At 58.7% G+C, this 19,853-nt stretch overlaps 1 long non-coding RNA gene across 1 annotated transcript; it reads right to left on the minus strand.

Moving 5' to 3' along the window:
• Window positions 1-14,080: 14,080 nt before the first annotated feature.
• LOC108534294 (uncharacterized) lies at window positions 14,081-18,684 on the minus strand. Its single transcript, XR_001886932.1, has 2 exons — window positions 18,465-18,684; window positions 14,081-15,396 (listed from the first exon to the last, which is right to left on the minus strand). It is a non-coding gene; the product is annotated as an uncharacterized LOC108534294 (long non-coding RNA).
• Window positions 18,685-19,853: the final 1,169 nt, after the last annotated feature.

Genomic DNA, 19,853 nt, shown 5'->3' on the forward strand with positions numbered 1-19,853 from the left:
CTGCAAGCTCTGCCCCGCCGGGTTCACGCCGTTCTCCTGCCTCAGCCTCCGGAGTAGCTGGGATTACAGCCGCCAGCCACCACGCCTGGCTAATTTTTTGTATTTTTAGTAGAGACGGGGTGGCCTTTTAAGTATATTGTGTTGCGTTTCCAGGTAGGAAGGTAGCATTTCAAGTTCAAAGAGAGATCAAGTCATGCAACCATCTTTCCTCCAGCACTTTTGGGGTAAGAAGGACAGTTTTTGTTATGGTTTAGGGGAAATTTTCATGAAATTTCCACCATTACCAATGGATTACTGATGTCCATGGCAAATGATCTGTTCTTGGTATTTTGTTTTGTTTTGTTTTGGTTTTTAAATGTAATCGCTCATCGATCAGGCCCAGGACTGGTCACCATGAGCTCTGCTAGCCACGGCCCCAACAATGCTTCCGGCTCTCATGGATTTCACAGCAAATAAAACTGTCCTGAAAACAGACGCACGCTGTACAGTGCCTCTAGAAGGTCCGGTGGGACTTGCTGGCTCAAAGCACGGCAGGCTCTGTGCTGGGCAAAGAGGGCCCTGTGGCAGCCCAAGGGCAGCCTGCAGACTCCAGTGTGCCCTGCTTCTCCCATGTTCCGAGATGGAGGAGGGGAAGGTGTACAAGAGAGCTGGATGGGGGCTGTGGGGACCGAGGGTCCCGGGAAGCTGGCCAGGGACTCAGCAAGCGCCCACTCTAGGAGGCCTTGCCCTCTGGGCTGTGGTTGGACAGCACTAAGCCCGCAGGGTGGGCTGCCAGGAGGAAGAGCAGCTCCAGGCCCCAGGCCCCAGCAGGCAGTGATGGGAGAATTGGCGAGTGCTCGCGGGGTCTCACACGGGAAAGGACCCGTTAACTCTGAGCAACTGGGAGCCTCGCTCCCACCCCAGTGCCTGGAAACACAAACAGTATTTTATTGAGCCTTGGCTGCCGGGGCTCTGGTTTCAGGAAAAGCCTCAGTCTTGCATTTGTGAATTTTTAAGGAGGCAAACGAGAATTTGACCTTGCTAGGAGTGGGAGTTAGGGAAAATTCAGGCTGCCCCACCAAGCCCTTGGAACTGTGCAGCAGGGGTCAGGGGAGGGACGGGCAAAGGCGGGTTGAACCGTGGAGTGGGTCTCCTGGTCCTCCCGGAGCATGGAGGGTGGGGAGCTCCAGCTCTTCATCAGGCACCCTTTGGGGTTTCCAGCTGTTTTCTGTTATTCCGTGTGTGTCTTTTCCCCTTTTGCCTGGCGGGAGGCTGGAGGGGAACATGAGTAACTCTTATCTGCGTCACTGGGGTCTCATGTCTGAAGGGCCTGTCTCACCTGCCACCTACCTGGCCTTGGCCTAGACATCTGAGTGCCTCATCACCTCCTCTCCACAAGCCCAGGGGTGCCCCTCCCAAGGCTGGCTGGGCAGGTACCACAGGCCAGGCCCCAGGAAGCGCAACGGGCTTCCCCCAGGAAAGACAGCAGAGCCAGCTGCCTGCCTAGGAAGGGCACCCACTACCAGGCATGGTTGGTGGCTCCGTTTAAAGAAATCTTTGTCCATGTGGGACTGGGAGGTGCTTCCCCATCCTGCCTGGAAGCCACGTCCTGGCTTTTACCGTGGACTCTGCAGCAGCCACGGTGGCCAAGTGAAGACAGGGGAGCCTGGTGGCTCAGGGGCCCCTGATGTCACCACCTCCAAGGCAATGGGACTGGACAGGGCAGCTCCTCAGGAAGGATGATCCCACCCTCACGGGTCAGCCCTGCAGGGGGACAAGGCCCACCACGACTCCACCTCAGGCCACCAACGGGACCTGTCCCACCAGGAAGGTCCCTTCCAGTCTGTCTGGCAGCTGGTTCCCTGGGTAGGCCCAGACAGGCAGCAGCATCCTCATGTTCGCCTCTGCTGTGCCCTACTTCCCCCATAAATGACAACTGTGTAGTCACCCACACCGGCCAAGGGGACATAGGTGCCACCTGGCAGGCCACCCTCTTCAGGGGCCCAGCTCTCTGTTGTCCCACAGCCCTCAGGGCTGGCGGTGCCTGCTCAGTGCCACACAGCTGGGCAGCGGGCATGACTCAGTGTTTACACCTCAAGCAGCCGCACAGGCTCCAGAGGGGAGGTTCTTTGGGGTCCTTGTTCATGAGAGAGAGCATCCTGTGTGCAGCTCTGTTCTGGCTTCTTCCACATCATTCATGCATTCATCCCACAAGGACCATGGCACTGTGGGCTCGCTCCAGGGAAGCAAGGCGGGAGTGCACTGGGGCTACTTGGGTTCCCGAGGCAGACACACGTGTGCCCTGCACACCCTCAAATAAGCAAATGAGCTGGCCCCTGGGTGAGGCCATGTGGACCCCCACGGCTTTGGGGCCAGCTGGGCAAACCTTGAACCCCTAATTTCTGCGTGGCCTTTGGCTGCCCTCCTTCTCCAAGGCGTGACTCTTACTCCAGAGACTCAGATGAGCAAGTGTCCCTTACCTTATTTTCTGTCAATCAAACTGAAATCCATTGTGATCTCCCATAGCCCAGTGCAGTCTCTTAGTATTAGGGGTGTCTCCTTTCCTCCCCGTGCCCAGGCCATGAGCCAGAGGTACGAGGAGCCCCAGGCAAGACGCAGGGCTCTCCGCTCCTGGTTCTTCATCGTCATGGGGACACCCTTTGTCCAAACCCAAGGAATCCCAGGACATCTGGCTTTGCCACTTTGGCTGGGACTCAGGTACCCGGGCACACCTGTGTCTGCGTCCCCTCCTCGTCCCAGTGAGGGGGACCCTCAGTATCCCCCCAACATAGAACAGGAAGGTCTCAAGCCAGCCCCCTCCTCCAGTTCGATTACTCTCCCTCACATCCACCCAGAGAGGTCCAGACCTGTGGCCACTTCCATGCCCTCTCCAGACCAGGAGACACCTGCTGCTGACCTCGTGGAAAACTTAGATTTTGACATTCTGATGCTTCAGAAGTGGTGGCTCCTCCTCCTTCCCCCCTCCGCCACCTGCAGGCCTCCTCATGCATCTCAGGAGAACAACCAGATCTTTGGGCTCCTGGGGTATGTGCCATGCAATTTAGACGAAGTGCTTTGCAAATACGCCATTCGATCTGACTAGGAAAACAGGCCCGATTTGACAGGTCCGATGCCATCAGCTCTTCAACATGAGACAAAAGAGGGGATTTTATGTTTTGAGTGATTAGAGAGAATGATATAATAATGTTCTGAATTGACATCTGGATGTTGAAATTAGGATGGTGCGAAAGGGGTACAGGGCCACAGGCTGGGTACAGCAGCCAGCTCCCCACGACGCAGAAGCTGCTTCAAAAGCCCCTCAACAAAGAGGGGCGCATGCAAATCAACAAAGTGGGAAGCCTTCACCAAGGCCACACTCAAGGTCTACTGATTGTCTACCCAAAGTTCATTGATTCCTGGCCATGAACAAACACAACAGAAAAATACATTGAAGGTCCTAGTGGCTACAAGTCAATGGTGAATTGGCACATGGTCTAGCAGTTTAAAAATCTAACAGTAGAGTATGGCAATGGGCAAGGGCCAAGAAATCCTTCTGAGATGGGAGGTCTCGCTCTGTTCGGGCTCAGTGGAGGTCTGTGACCAGTGTCTGGACACTAGCTACAGGGGACCGGGCAGAGAATTCTGGGCAGAAGGAAATGTCTCAAAGTACTTTGGAAGGGTAAAGGATGGGAGCGTTGTTTAAAATAAAGACTGAAGGATAATAAATGTCATCCAGGTTTGTAGATTAATGGAGAGGGCACCATCTAGCCATTCTCCACTTTTCCAGTGCAGAGAACTGGGCAAACGCGCCAGTGATCACGTGAGGCGCTGCCATGGAGCGAGCACCGGGAGACCCACTCTAGACCACTGACCTCTTGGTGGCGTCCATTCTGCCTTCTAGAATTCTGGGGTTCTGAGTGCGTGTCCTTGGTGGGGGCCTTCCTCTTTGTTGCGAGAGCCGCTNTGGGTGTGGGGGTGGGTGCAGGGGTGGGTGCAGGGGTGGGCGAGGTTTTCCAGCCCTCGCCTTCGCCACACTGGAAGCCTGCTTTCTGGTGTGGCCTTTGGGTTCCCTCTCTGCAAGCAAACAACCAGCTCAGATAAAACCACCCATGACCACGTCGCAGGTGGGTGGCACCTGGGTCACCCTCCAATCACAGCCCCTGGAGCAGTTTCCAGGTACCTGGCCTCCACCGTCTATTCCACTCACCTCCTGCTGATGTAGACAACTTTAGAAATAAAGTGCCAGGGACCCCAGAGCACCAGGCAAGAGCCCACGTGCCCCCGGGAAATGCCACCACCCACCCCATCAGCAGGGTGGGGTCTAGCTCCTGAAACAGTCTCCTCGGAGCAAGTGCTGCCTTTCTTCACAGCCCAGGCGCCCTCTTGGTTGTCCGATAAATCCCCAGGTTCTGCCCCCTGACTCATGTAGATGGGAGTTTCCCCCCCGCCCCGTTCTCTGTCTTCCTGCCTGACTGGGCCACAGATGAGTGCCCCTCCAACCAGGCAAACAGACGGAATTGGACTTTTAGGGTCAGAGGCAGCCACCCTGAGACGGAGTGGGGTGGGGGGGGGTGGGGAGGGTCTTGGGACCCAGGCAAGGGGGTGAGGACATTCCAGGGGAGGTGAACCGCTTGTTTCCTGGGAGGGTGAGACAAAGAACCGAGCTCTTCCAGATTTTGCCCAAAATGCAACCAGAGCTATTGATGGGGTTGAGGATGGGATCTCTCCGGGTGGACGAGTCCCAGGAGATGGCTTCAGATTACTGGTTAGTGCAGGTCAGATGAGGAGCTGCCCCCACAGGTGTCACTCCAGGTGCCCACAGCAGGGACAGCACTCCCTCTCCCCTGCCACGCGGGAGCTGGTCACCTCCCACTTCCTGCCTGCAGCTTCCCCTCCTCCCCCTCCCCACCGCTCTCTGTCCCCTCCCCCCTTGCAGTGGCCTCAGGGTGGCCACCCACCCGCTCTCGGGGGATGTGAGAATGTTAGCGAAAGCACCGTGCCCTTCCCCTCCACCCTCTGGAGCCTTCAGGGCAGCCCCAAAACGGTCCCAGTGTCTCCCAAGGGGTTGGAGACCCCGGAGTCTGAAATTCAGCTGCTGGTTCACCGAACTGGCCTGGCCTCTGAGCCTCTGCACCGACCCTCCCGCCCCATCAGGCACCTGAAGCTGATCCAGGACACCAAGGTCTGTTTGTGTTGGGGGGCTGCCAGCTCCCCAGAATCTGGCCCAAGATGGTTTTCATTAGAGGAGACACCCCACCAGAAAGCATCCCAGAGATACCCAGAGACCCCCTGTGGCTTCCCCAAAGTGTCCCCTCCCCTCCCCCCTACCTGAGAGACTATCATGCCCACAGCACGGACCCCCGGGGTGCTGCCCTTTCTAGAAAGCAAGTTCCAAAGGTTGGGTTCGGGCCTGCTCGGCACAGGGAGGCTTAGATAGAAAGCGGGACTCTCCTCTGCCGCTGCCTGCCAGTTCCCGGCGGGCTCCCCGTGAGGCTGGACCCGCTTCCCCACCCCCTCCTTGGTGCGGTCCTGATGAAGGCGCCGCGTTTTCCGCTCCAGGACACAGAACTGCTGTGGGGTTCCTGCAGGGCCCGGGCTTGTCACCGGGAACTGCTCTCCTGGGACGCAGGGCGGCGGCCTCCCGGAGCCCCCGGCCCACCTGAGGCCTTGGGGGCGGGGTCCATGCGCCGCGAACCCCGCGGAGCCGGGCAGGAGGAGGCGCGTGTGGGCACAATGGGACCCCGCGTCCTCAAAATAATCCGCGCCGCTAATTCCCATTCCAGCAGGAAGAGGCCGGCGCCGCTCACATCCACCCCATTTTCCGCGGAAGGAGCTTTAACAAAGCTTTTCTTTTGATTTCACCCCAGCGGGCGCGCGATCCCGCCCGGCACACGCCTGGCCTCCGAGTCTGTCCAAGTCGGGGAAGGAGGGGCGCGTAAAACGGGCACAGGGGGAGGGGAGGGGAGGGGTGCGAGAAGGGGCCGCAGCCCCCCGGCCCAGTCATCCAGCCACATCAGGTGTGTGTCAGGTCAAGGTAATAACCTGGTGGCGGTGACGGAGGGGGCTGGAGAACGTGCTAGAGCAGGCCGAGCCTCGGAGAGTCCCAAAAGTCAGAGGAAACTCCCCACGTCCTGGCGCCTCCCACTTGCTGTAATTCCCTGCAGTGACCCATCCCTCCCCCAACCAGGGCAACGCAGGCCCCACCAGGCCCTGGCCCCAGCCCCCTCTGAGCCTCCCACCCACTCTGCCCAAGCCGACACCCAGCCCAGCCCTGGAGCCTGCCTGTAGCCGGGGCACCGCACCACTGGCTCCACCCTCACCCTCAGCCGCCATCCCCGGTCTGTCCCTGTCCAGCCGACTCACTCTCTATAAAACCCGAGCAAAGGCAGGAGACGCTCCCGCCTCAGAAGAGCAGCAGCACCCCGAGCTGTTTGCAGCTCCCTACGCGGCGGGGGTGCAGGAGGCCACAGCGGTGACCACCAGGGCCAGGGCCCAGCAGGCTGGGAGCTGCTGGCGGAGTCCTCACCAACCAAACCGAAGTCCAGTCTATCTGCCTGATGGTCCCTTGTCATGGGGACCCACAGGATTGCAGGGCCTGTTTTTCTTGAAAAGATTTATTTGGGTCACTCTTAAGAGTTCATGGTGCTCTTTGGCCTTTGGCAGCTTGGCTCGGCCAAGCTGGAGCAGGAGGAGACGCCAAGACAGGCAGCCTGGCGGATGGGTGCAGATCCTGGGCTCTGTGCTCCTGCAGCCTGGCTCCAGCCCCTCACTCAGACCCTGGCGCCAGCCCCCAGTGGAAGAACTGCCCATCTGGGTGGGTTACTCGGCTCTTCCTTCTTGTGTGGGGTAAATGGACCTCCCTGTCCAGTGCCACACCCCTCCCAGGTGGCTGCAGGAGATACCGCCCAGGGGCAGTCCATCAGATGCCCCGCCTGTGTGAATAGGCCTCCTTGGGGAAACCCTGGAAGAATTGTTAAATATCTCAAGGTGGGAAGGGGTCGTCAAGGTCATCAAGGCCCACTCCAGGTGGGGCATGACCCTCCCCGCTTTGGGCTGCCCTTTCTTTCTCCAGGGCATTCCAAGGAGCAGGCCATGTGGTCTGGACTCACTGTGTGACCTTGGATGTCATGTCTGCCCCCTCTGGGCCTCCAGAAGTGCCACCTGTATCCATGGTGGGGGAGGCTGGTGAGGGTCCCCAGCCAGACCGTTGGGTTAGGCCCTTGCCTTGGGAGGTGAGGGTGGGAGGCTAGGGCAGTGCTGAGCTCTGGGCTGTGTTCTGCTTAGCCCTCTCCTTTCCCGAAGAGCGGTAGAAGCACACATTGAGCACCTGTTGCATACTAAATAGGAAGAGGATTTTTTTTTCAGAGGGAGCAGGCTGGGGAAGGGAATACTTGTTCTTGTCCACATGGAGGGGCAGGAACGGAAGGTGTCACAGACAGATCAGGGCCATAAGGGCCAACTTCCCAGCCCCAACCCCTTCCTCCTCTCCCACCCCCACTTCCCCATCTCACCCCACTTCACTTCTCCCACATCTTACTCCATCCCCACCTCATTCCCCATCCCACGCCCGCTACCTGGCTGCCCCCACACAGGACCACCTCCTAGGGCCTCCCACCCCCACTCTTATATTCTTGAAACCACAGACATGGAACCTTCATGCACCTGTAAGCTTAGAACTTGGCTGACTTTCCAAAGTGTTGAGCCACAAGAGGCCTCACACCTTTCCTGGAAGAGCAGCCAGCCCCAGGCCAGGCCTGGCAGCCTCTGGGCTGGACAGCCTCTTCCAGGACCCCACCTAACCCAGCCTGCCAGACCAGCCCGCTGCCCCATTGGGAAGTCGCCTCCCTCCCCCCGTGTCTCGTGGCCACTCCTGGATCGCAGCACCCCTGGGGGTCAATGCACAGGGAGCTGTTCACCACATGGCCAGACCAGGGGTGTCCCTTCCTCTTGTCCTCCATGGTGTATGTGAAGAATAGTGTAGGGAGAGTCCCTGCGGTGCTGGCTCTGGCCCCAAGGCATTTGCATGGGCTGCTATGGCGAAGGCCCGTCCCCACATACCATGAGACGTCCCTTGTGGAGGGCTTTGGATCAAGGGCTCCCCATGGCCCCAGGAGAGGCATGTTCAGTATGAGGAGAAAGGCCTGGGCTTGAACCCTAAACTCCTGCTTCACAGCACATCCTGTGACCTCCCTGTACTTAGTGTCAGCCACTACGATCCTGGTTATCCCTGCCAGAAACTTTGGGGGCTCCAGTGAAAGGAAGTTGGCCTCTCCCCCACATCAGTGCACCCACAGCTCTCAGCTTCAGGGCCACGTGCTCAGAGAGACGCCCACTCCTGCACCCCAGCATCTCTGTGCACACCTAGCATGCCCTGGTCCTTCCCATCACAACCCTCCCCACATCAGCCACGGAGTGCCCCTGTGATGCCCACCCCAACCCGGGAGCCCGCACCCAGCCTGGCCCCGGCTGGCAGCCTCTTCGTGGTGTTTGCTGGATGATAAATGAATAAACGAGGGCCTCCTGGATGCTTAGCAAATATTGCCTGAATGAAGGAACGTCGCGCCAATACAGACACACGAGAATACACAGACCATAAAAGTGGCCGTGACAAGTGCTGATGGGCTGATAAGAGATCTTGGCGCATGGAGGCACGCCGCACGTCACCATGGTGGGCCCAGGGAGGCAGGAGAAGTTTCTGCTCACAGCCAGGTTTGAGAAGGCCCTGGCAGCTCTATGGCACCCTCTGCCTGTGCACCAAGGGCCCTTTAGTTCTGACCGAGGCCCCTTTCTTGCTATGTGACCTTGGATAAGTCACTTAGCTTCTCTAAGCCTCGCTTTGCTCACCTGAGAAATGTGGACAATAACTGTGCCCACCTCCAGTGCCCATTTCAGGAACCAGAGGCAAAGCATGAAGGGCCAGACACAGCAAGTACTTTCCGTGGGTTGGGTGCAGTGGCTCACGCCTATAATCCCAGCACTTTGGGAGGCTGAGGCAGGCAGACACGAAGTCAGGAGATCGAGACCATCCTGGCTAACATGATGAAACCCAGTCTCTAATAAAAATACAAAAAATTAGCCGGGCGTGGTGGCGGGCATCCGTAGTCCCAGCTACTCGGGAGGCTGAGGTAGGAGAATGGCGTGAACCCAGGAGGCGAAGCTTGCAGTGAGCCGAGATCATGCCACTGCACTCCAGCCTGGGCGATAGAGCGAGACTCCGTCTCAAAAACAAAACAAAACAAAACAAAAAGAAAGTACTTCCTGTGGGCCAGCCCGTTGGAGCCCCTCATCATGCAGACCTCGAGATTAGGGTCTGCCCTGCGTTGTAAGCCCCGTTTGGTGACCTCCAGCTCAGTGGACACAGCTGCACCTGACTTGAGTGTCCCCATCGCTGCTGCCCCACACAAACCCCAGTCACACACAGTCCCACATCTGGCCTCACCTGCCAAGGGCTCAGGTGACTGCTCCCCAGCAGATGTGAGAGCTAGCGGCCAGGAGTTGGGATGGCAGCACTGGCCCAGCTGTCTCTGTCCGCGTGCTTTCCAGCGCTGATGGCACCTGGGACCAGCAGTCCTGGACCATTGTTTTTTGCACAAATGAGGGCAAATGGAGAGGCATGGAATTTGGGACATAACTAATATCTCACTCAGCCTGACTGTGACTCAGAGTCAAACTGGACCAGAGACTGGGGAGAGGGCCCTGCCCTGGCTGGGGACCATGAACACAGAGGGGTGAGAGAATGGGCATCCCAGCCTGGGAAGGTCGCCCATGCCCGGCCACAGCCTCCGGTCGCTGCAAACCTGTGTCCAGCCTGCCTCAGTCAGGGAGGGAGTCCCAGGCCTGCCCACCCACAGAGGCTGCTGTGACACTCAGGTCTCCTGTCCCCAGGTGGCCCCAGTTCCTGAGCCCCTGTGTATACGGCTTGGGCCTAGGGGTCAGGGCCCTAGAAGCAGACGCCCCCGGCAGCGTTTACCGGTGTCTGCTGGATATGCCCCGGGGCCAGGCAGCAAGCAAGGGTCTCCCAGGTATGGCTTGTATGTTTCCTTGGTTTATTTTCCGCTGAGGGACAGGGCCTGGGGCACAGTGACTGTGGTGGAGTTGGCCTTCCTGCGCTGGGAAATGGGGTAGCAGGGGAGAAGGGTCCCCAGAGCCCCTGGAGGGGTGAGGGAACCCATGGAGGAGGGTCTCACAGCCCTGGCAGGGGTGGGATGCTGGGCCAAGGCCTCCATCCTGGGGAGAGACCTGAGGACACATGAAGGGCAGGGGCTGCTAGCCAGGAGCCACCAAGCATGGGAAGGGGCACGAGGACCCTACCCTGGGAGACTGGGAAGTGGCAGGGGCTTGACTGGCAGTGCCCTCCCTGCCCCCACAGCCCCACCGGCAGCTCATCAGGAAGCTCCAAGGTCCAGGGTTCCTCTTGCCTGTGGCTGCGGCATCCGATGCCTTCCGCCCTGGGGACACCAGCGGCCACCGACTCCCAGTGAGTGGCTGGCACTGCTGGGGAAGGGCCGGGAACCTGGCCCAGGCCTCCCACGTGGCCGCTGGTGCTGGTGGAGGGAGGAGCAGACTCGCCAGCTGGTTCTGAAAAGTGACCCCCAGGATGGCAAGAGTACCCGATTCAGACTAATGGGGGTCTGAGATTCTGGGCTGCAGTGCTGAGTCTACACAGCGAGGGGCTTGGGCTGATGCTCAGGCTTTGTGAGCACCTACCGAGAACTCTCAGCCATTCCTCACGATGGCCACGTTGGACGGGGCTATTATTATTCCAGTTTTTAGACCAGGAAACCAAGGCACAGAGAGGTTAAGTCACCTGCTTGAGGTCACACAGCTGCTTAGAGACCACTGGATTCAAACCAGGGGGAGCCTGGCCCAGAGTCCACACTCAAAGTCAGGACCGAGTCTCTACACTTCGCCCCGCTCCAGCATCGTCGCCTTCTACCCTCTAGGTTGCTATCAAGACAGGATGACAGCTCAAGGACAGGTGTCCCAGGGAAAGACTGGCCAAGCTCAGGGCCTGGACACCTAGATGATGGGGGAGGGATGGCTTCGAGGAGGACCCCGAATGTCGCAGGGAGGGAGCAGCGCAGGCCCCGGCATAACCTGGCCTGGGTCCCAGTGATGCAGTCAGAGCCAATGCACGCGTCAGCGCCTGGAAATGACACTGGAAGCTCAAGGCCAGTGATGGCCCTTCCTGCAAACCGGACACCCCAGGGGATGTCTGGGAAGTGGGGAGTGGCCTAAGTGGATGAAAAACCTGGGGCCCACAGCTCAGAGTTCAGGTCCTAGCCATCGGCCCCCATCTCTGTGCCACTGTGTCCCTGCTTGTGCAAGGGAAGGACAGTCATGCCCTCTGTGCAGGGTGGGCAGCCAGTGTCTGTGGGAGAACCAACATCACTAAAGCAGAGAACGCGGGAGGCCCTGGCCCAGGAGGCCCTCGGGGAGCGGCAGTTGCTTCAGGAAGGAGGCTGGAGGGTCCCCTTGGTGCAGGAAGCCAGCTCAGCTGCCCCAGGCCCAGATGGGGAGGGGGTGGGGGGGGACATGGAGCGGGACCCCCTTCCAAGGAGCCCTGTGCAGATGCACACAAGGACAGGGGCTGGCCAGCCTGGAGGCCCAGCTGTGTGGCCTGGGGCTGCTCTGGAGGGGGTGCCAGCTTGGCTATCTCGGGGCCTTGAACTTTTATTCTGTTTTGCAATCAGTTCAGAAGACAGCATTTCTAGATTCCCTTCTTATCACAGAGAAACTTCTAGCACAACAATAGCTGATTGTACTGCTCTCCAGGGTGCGGCTGCATTCCTGGACAGCCCCCCTTTTATTTTTATTTTTTTGTGTGTGGTATCTTTGAAACTATAATGGATCTCATTGTGATCGGTCTGTTCAGGGGACAGTGTGGCCCTTGAATTCAGAAGCATGAAAGGGTAGCGGGGGCTGGGGAGAGGGCGGCAAAGGAGGGTGTATGGGAGGGACCCCGGAGACAACCCGCGAGACATCCAAGGGACATCTCAGAGCAACTCAGCGGCGTCATGCTGCATAACGCACCTGGAAACAGCATCCCCTGGACTGGCTGGGTTTGAAAATATGTAGTTGTTTGTCAAACCACCAATGTTTATTTTTGTTCAGTTATTAAGAAATAAAATCGGTAGATAATTTCCACTCCCTGCCTGTGCCTGGCCAGTAGGACTCAGCAGCAGGTCTCATCTGAGTGTGACGTAGCAGCAGCTGGTCAGACCGTGTCCTCGGGAGGCTGCCTGCTGCTGCGTGGAGCCAGCGCCCAGGACCTGGGGCCGGGGGACCAGAGCCAAGACAGGCCCAGCCCCTGGTTGGCATAGCTATGTGGCCCGGGAACACTGGCTCTCCAAGGTGCAAGGTCTGTGAGTGTGTCAGGTGGGGAGCCTGACCTGCTGGGGGAGCCCCCAGCCCACAAGTAGGTGCCGGCCACTGGCGGGAGGCCCTGCACTAGGCCTCACAGTCCTGCCTCTGGCCCAACAGCCTGGGCCCCAGGAGAGCGCTGCTCTGGGTGCCACCTGCTGCCACGGTCCCCTCAGCCCCTGGGGACTTCCTGCCCCACCCGGGCTCCTGAGAAAACCCTGGGAGGGATTTCTTAGAATGTTCAGCAGTTGCTGCCCAGCCCAGGACTTGGCAGGAGCCCCAGCATCCGGAAGAGGGAGCAGATCAAGTTCTGAGGCTGGGAAGCCAGGCATGCTGGCAGGGAGGCCACCGGCCAGCGTGGTGCCTGCCGGGTGTGGACACTGGGACTGCCACTTCGTGGTGAACGTCTGGTGGGCCTCCTGCCACCCTGCCCCTTGGTGCCCCTGTCTGTAAAGTGGCACCTCCCAGGCCCAACTCTTTCTTCACTGGCTGGCCAGGATTCAATGGCGGCAGGTTTCGTTGGCATGTAGCACCATGCCTGAGACAGAGAGATGGCTCACAAATGGTTGTCACTGTTGTTAAAGAGAAAACTATGCTTAGAGAAAATGGCATTTACTGTCTTCCAGGCGTTTTCACCGGCTTTGTCCCATTCAGCCTTTCCCAGCACGGTCCCAGCTCGGAGCAGGGAAGGGGACTGGTCAAGGCCGCCTCCTGGCCAGCTGTCTGGCCAGTGTCCTGGCGGGGGAGCCCCGCCATGTGGCTGGCTCAAGGGGCCATGTGCCACGGAGGCTCACCTGTCTGAGGCTTTATTTCTGTTCTGAGACCCCTTCTTATCAGGGGCAGGGGCACCCCAAGGTCCAGAGGACAAAACACAGACATCAGAAGAGACCCCTGCCCCAATGTCATCTTCCCAGGTAGCAGGGGCCTCCGAGAGCTTGGACTCTTGGTGGGATCAGACTTGGAGAGCAAGAGGGGCAGCTGGGGAGGGACCCACACAGGGGACATTCAGAGGCCACTGGGCAGGGGGTCTGGGAAACAGGGGACAAGGCTGGCTCTTTCACCGGCAGGGCAGGCAACCTTGCACTCCATGGAGGCCCCGCTGGACTCGCTCTGAGACAAAGCTCCTTGTCACTGTCTCATGCAAGAAGGCCTGGAGGGGGCACTGCAGAGCAGGCACAGGGTCCACCAGACACCTTCGGAGGCCCTGCAGAAAGGCCAAGGGTTCTGAGAGCTCAACTCAGAACGAGAGGGCTTTCCTTTTCCACCAGTCTTGGGTGCCAGGGAGGTGGGGAGCTCAGGCCAAGGGAGGGCCAAGGGCTGAGGAAGCACCCAGGATCCCAGGAGAAGCTGGCAATACATGCATGAGCACATCTCGTCCTGGCTCCTGGGACAGCCAAGAGCACCTGTCCCCCGGTGTTGTGGACAGAGCCCGTGAGCCACCAGGCAGAGGCATGCATGACGAGGCTGTGGCCTGGCCAAGAACAGCGTGTGCCCCAGACATCAAAGAGGACACGGTGTTTGAGAGGTGGAGCCTCCAGAGCAGGTGGGAACAGCCAGGAAGGCTTCCTGGGAGAGGTGACGGACACTCCTGCTGGGCGGAGGATGTCTTGACGTCTCTCCTGCTAGCACACAGACTGCATTAGGAGAGCAGCTGAAGATGGCCTGTGGGGACACCCAGACACCTGCCAAACAGGTGGCAGAAATATCTAAGCTGGTTTTTTTCCAAATAATTTTTATTAATTAATTTATTTATTTATTTATTTATTTATTTATTTTTTGAGGCAGAATCTTGCTCTGTCGCCCAGGCAGGAGTACAATGACACGATCTTGGCTCACTGCAACCTCTGCCTTCCAGATTCAAGCGATTCTCCGGCCTCAGCCTCCTGAGTAGCTGGAATTACAGGCACACACCACCATGCCTGGCTAATTTTTTGTATTTTTAGTAGAGATGGGGTTTCACCATGTTGGTCAGGCTGGTCTCGAACTCCTGACCTCAGGTGATCCACCCATCTCGGCCTCCCAAAGTGCTGGGATAACAGAAGTGAGCCACTATGTCCAGCCTCAAATAATGTATTGAAGGGAAGTTCACATAACATAAAATCAGCCAGTTTAAAGTGCACCACTGGGCGGCATTTAGTATACTCACAAGGTGGCACAGCCATCATCCGCTATCGCAGAACTTGCTGGTCACCCCAGGAGGAAACACCCACTCATTCAGCAGCTCCTCTTCACCCCCAGCCTCTGGCAACATGATCTGCGTTCTGTGTCTATGGATTTGCCTATTATGGATATTTCATATCCTAAGGTGTTTTACAAAGATTAAAAGGCTGGGCGCAGCAGCTCACACCTGTAATCCCAGCAGTTTGGGAGGCCGAGGAGGGCGGATCACCTGAGGTCAGGAGCCCGAGACCAGCCTGACCAACATGGTGAAACCCTGTCTCTACTAAAACTACAAAAAATTAGCTGGGCGTGGTGGCACACCCCTGTAATCCCAGCTTCTTGGGAGGCTAAGACACAAGAATGGGTTGAACCCAAGAGGCGGAGGTTGCAGTGAGCCGAGATCATGCCACTGCACTCCACCCTGTGCGACAGAATGACACTCCATCTCAGAAAAAAAATTAAATAAAAATAAAAAGAGGATTACAGCGCCAAAGCAGGTAATTGGGTTCTAGTCCCCAGCGCACGTTTCCAGCTGTGTGGCTTGTGCACAGCACTGCATCCCCCCATCTCAGTTTCGTCATCTGTAAAATGGACATAAGAATGTCCACAGTGGGGCTGTCGTGGGATACAGGGCTCATCCAGGCAGAGCGCTGAGCGCGGTGTCCCAAGGCCGTGGTGCGTTGTAGCTGCTACTGACACGGGTGCCGAGTGTCAGGTGTCAGGATGGTGTGGGACATGGACAGCCAGGGGCCTGGGAGAGCAAAGCCTGGAACAGCAGACCTGGCTCTCCACGGAGCACAGCTCATGCATGGAACTTCGAACAGGCCACAGAATCCTTCCAGGTCTATGTCTGCCCCTTCCTACCTCCATGACGTTGGGCTTCAGTTTCCCCATCTGTGAAATGGCAATGTAGACCTTGCAGTGCTGGAGGGACTGAGCCTGGCATTGTGGTGGGCAGAGGGGTGGGGGGGTGCTCAGGGAGGGGTAGGGCTGTGGTGGGGACCAGGGAGGCCTTGAGGGCAAATTCCTGGAAGGCATAACAGCTGGCCGATGCCAAGACCACAGTGATGGGGAGTTGAGGAGGAGAGGGGTGGGTCCAGGAGCAGGCAGACAGCCCCGGTTCTGCTTTTAAGCAAGTGGCTGAAGGCCTCCTGTGCTGACTCCCCTGGCAAGTGATCCATCAGCTCAGCTGTTACTGTCCGGAGCCAGCAAGGGCCCATAAATGCACCCGCCCCCAACCCCCTGCAAGTCACCCAGGTTTTATGTTGTAAGAACACTGTGGGGCATCTCAAACACACCACTAATGACAGGCATCATGAAGCAATAAAAGTGATGGGGCTGGTGGGAGGGTGCTGGCGGGAAGGGCGGGGGGCTGCCAGTGCCCGGCTCCCCTGGCGGCTGCAGGAGCTCTCCGAGAATTGATTAGTCTTGGACGTGCTGACCTTTTTGTTCTTGAAAAATTGCTTTTGAGCAGCTGAGGCAATAAAAGTGAATTGATTCAGAGAGAACGAGGATGAAATTTGCGTTGGGCAAGGAGCAGTGCATAAACGCCAGTGATGTCAGCACAGCTGCCCCAGCCCCAACTCCTGGGCTACAGGAGGGCAAGTCCCGGAGAAGCGGGGCAGGGTGGGTGCTGTGGGGAGGGCCGAGGGGCAGTGGGATGGGCAGGGCCTCCTCAGAGGTTTCAGCAGAGTATGGAAACCGATAGGGAAAAGGGGAAGGCAGAGGGGCGGAGATGAAATAAAACCAAGTGAGAGCATAGGGAGGGGAAGAGGCCAAGAGAAATTAACACCCCGCAAGAGAAGCAAGGGAGACTTAGGCTAGACCTCGGGACCGCAAAAGGGAGGAGCTGGAGGGGCCCTGGGGCGGGAGTGAGAATCACATAAGCAGTCACAGGTATGACAGCCACACTCATCCTCACAAAGCCTTGTTTGTTCCCATTTTACAGAGAAAGCCGAGGCCCAGAGAAGTCAAGGACCCTGCTCAAGGTCACGCAACTGGGACGTGGTAAAGCCCCACTAAATCCCTCTGAAGCCAGGCTGGGGCCGCCAGTGAGTGGGAAAAGCCTGGAGGGGGCGCTGCAGAGCAGGTACAGGGTCCACCAGACGCCCTCAGAGGCCCTGCGGAAAGGCCAAGGGTTCTGAGAGCTCAACTCGGACCTTGGCGGGTGGGGAGCTCGGGCTGGGTCACCGTCGGCATTGAGAAGGCACTGGGGCACGGGGGTGTCCCCAGGGTTCCAGGTAAGAAGCCACAGAGAAGCATTACAGCCAAGTTTCCGGGTGCGGAACGATGGCGCTGGGGCTCAGCCACCCTGGCCAAATGCCCCCGATCCTATGCACCCCACTGTCAGCACCTAAGCCCATTTCCTCACCAGAGCCCTTGGGAAACCACAGAAGCCCGGGTGTGTAAAGGCAAAGGGAAACGCTCACCCACCCCAGAGCCAGCCGGGAAGTCCTTGCTGGAGCTGCTCTCCAGCGCTGGGGCACCTGGGCGGCCACATGCTGCCACCCAGGAAGGCAGGAGACCCAGGCTCCTCCCCAGGATCCTGGCAAGCCCCTTCCCTTCTGAGACGATAGAGGCGGCAAGGCCTCCCCGGACTTCTCTGGGGGCTGGACGTGTGTCAAGTTCCCCTGTGTTTGCAGGTGCCTAGGGTGGGTTGCTGAACTGGAGCCTGCCCCAGTCCCAGGAGATAAGTTAAGCCATGTTTCACCCCTGCAGCTGCCCAAACCCCTTTCTACCAGGATCCTGGCACAGGCTGCTTGGCCAAGTTCATGGGCCCCACTCCCGGGTTTGGTGCCAGTGGGTTAAGATGGGGACGCCTATAACTTTTTGGTTGGAATGCATGGCCTTGAGTGGTGACTAAACGCCAAATCAGGCTGGTGTCAGGGGTGGTTAATGTCTCCCCAAAATGCAGGCACTTCATGGGGGGGCCCCTAATCACAATGACTGCCGGCAGCTCCTAGCCTGGGCTTTGTGGGCCATCAGCTCCCAGGGTCCAGGAAGAGGCATGTCCAGCTGCTGCCCTCAGTCCCCAGCCAACCCCAGAGGGACCAGCCTAGAGTTGTATGCCACTTTGGACATCCTGGATCCCACCTGAAACGACCCTGCCACCCACCACCCATGGGCACTGCATTTTGCCGAGCCCAGCCCAGACTCTGGTTTGTGCCTCAACAGATGCCTCACATCTGCAGGCCCTCGCTTCTCACTCAGCCCCTGGAGAAGGCTGGGGAGGCCTTGCCACCTCTATTGTCCCAGAAGGGAAGGGGCTTGCCAGGATCCTGGGGAGCAGCCTGGGTCTCCTGCCTTCCTGGGTGGCAACCCATGGCTGCCCAGGTGCCCCAGCGCCGGAGAGCAGCTCCAGCCAGGACTTCCCGGCTGGCTCTGGGGCTCTGGGGCGGGTGAGCGCTTTCCCTTTGCCATCTGCACCACTCCCGTCTGCTGCAGGAGGGGCTTCACTGAGTCGCGGGGCACCCCTGCCCCATTTAGGGCTCCCCGGGTTGCCGAGTGCCACTGGCTGTTGCCAGTGGAGACATTTGTGCAAAGGCCCCTCTGGGGCATCCCCAACCCAGACAGCCTCGTGGGGCCGGGGGGCGAGGAGGGTGGGCTTGGACCCCCGCGATGCGCTGGGAAGCTCCCTCTCCCACCCCACCCACCCCTGTGAATCCCCTCGGACCCTCGATGGTCCTCGCGCGCCCTTTCTACTCAAGGGGCCCAGGAGGATGACAGGAGAACCCCCAGGCTCCTCCCTGCCTCGGCAACCCTCCTCACCCCACCAACATCTGAGCAAGACTTACTGGAGCCAGTGCAGGAGAGAAAGCTGCTGTTACCATCGCCAGCCCAGCTTAGTTCCAACCTTCCTGGCTGTTTGCCTGCGAGGACCCCAGGAGGATAGAAAGGGACGTATTTCAAGGGAGAAGGGACGTTTCCTTACAGGGAAACAAGTTGAGTGGTCCGTAACTTACCTGAGGCTTTACTGCTAGGGACAGGCAGAGCTGGACTGGGGACCCAGGCTGCTTGACACCCAGTGAGAGCTGCTCCTCCCTCTGCCCACTTGGTGACTAGCTTGCTGGGTAGCACCAGGCAAGGCTCTCTCCCTCTCTGGCTGCTCACTCCCAGCTGTAGAGAGAGGTGGTTCCTGGATCAGGGAGCAGTGCCTGCCTAGGGTGCAGGCCTGGGCTGGGCACAGGGCCGAGAAGCTGCCACTCTGCCCCGCCTCCGGGAGAGGTCCTGGCACTGCCAGCCCATGAATAAGGCCTGGCAGGGCGCCGGGTGAGGGTGTGCAGAGGTCAGCAGGGAGGGCCGAGTGGCAGTGTTCTCGGGACTGGCTGCCAGCCGCAGCTGGACCTGTTTGCCTGGGCTGGGCTGTCTCACTTCCCCTGGAGCGGAGAGGCCACTGGGGAGGAAGAACAGGTGTGGGCAGTGCTTCAGGGGCCTTGAACTCCAGGATGGCCAGCTCCTGCCACAGGGGACCCAGCCAGCAGCGGCCAGAGGCCTGGGGGCCACATGCTGGAGCCAAGGACAGGGAACGTTGCGAGATTAGTTTGAACCCCTAGCCCCCTTTCCCTGCAGGCCTGGCCTGGGGGGCTAACACAGGCTGCCAGGGGAGGTCTCTTGCCCTGTGTGACGGGGTCCCAGCCTGTGGCCTGCAGCCATTGACACCACAATAAGATCCTTGCCATGGTGTTCTGCAAAACCTCAGGAACCCTGTGGTCACAAACACTGCGTGAAAGTCAACCAAGTAACCCCCTGTGATTATTCGTTCATCTGAGGTTCGCTCAGCAACTTTCAGTCATCTCAATCCTGTCGTGATAAAATGCAAATTCCTCTGACAGCGTTGTGGGATTGGGAGTAAGTGTTGCCTTTAGCAGATACCAGAAGTGCTACTGTTATCTCAAGCAGGTGTGTGACTTTCTGTGACTTTAAAAGGGACCCTCCCACCTTCTGGGAAGCCAGCCCCCTCTGATCTAGCCAATGTACTCACCACTACCCACATTTGCCTCTCTCCCTGGCACCCAAGACTGGTGGAAAAGGAAAGCCCTCTTGTTGGGACAGCCCCACCTGTCCTGATGGAGGCCATGGGTCATTCCCTCACCACATGGCCTCACTGGGCTGGGCCCTGCTGCATGGCTTGGGAAGGGAGGTGCTGCTGAGGACCTGAGACGGCACAGGCCGACCACCCCATAAGGATGGGAAGGAAGTCAGGAGTCCACGCTGTGGCACAGGCCAGGGAGGGTGGGCATCCGGAGGGGGAAGTGGAGGCTTGACCTGCCCTGAAGGAGAGGGGTGGGGGTGGGCATTGGGATGGATCATGCTCTAGTGGAAAGGTCTGGCCAGAGCAAGCAGGCAGATGC

The sequence above is a fragment of the Rhinopithecus bieti genome, unplaced genomic scaffold (genome assembly GCF_001698545.2).
Source record: "Rhinopithecus bieti isolate Rb0 unplaced genomic scaffold, ASM169854v2 scaffold_9899, whole genome shotgun sequence".
Classification (NCBI taxonomy): Eukaryota; Metazoa; Chordata; class Mammalia; order Primates; family Cercopithecidae; genus Rhinopithecus; species Rhinopithecus bieti.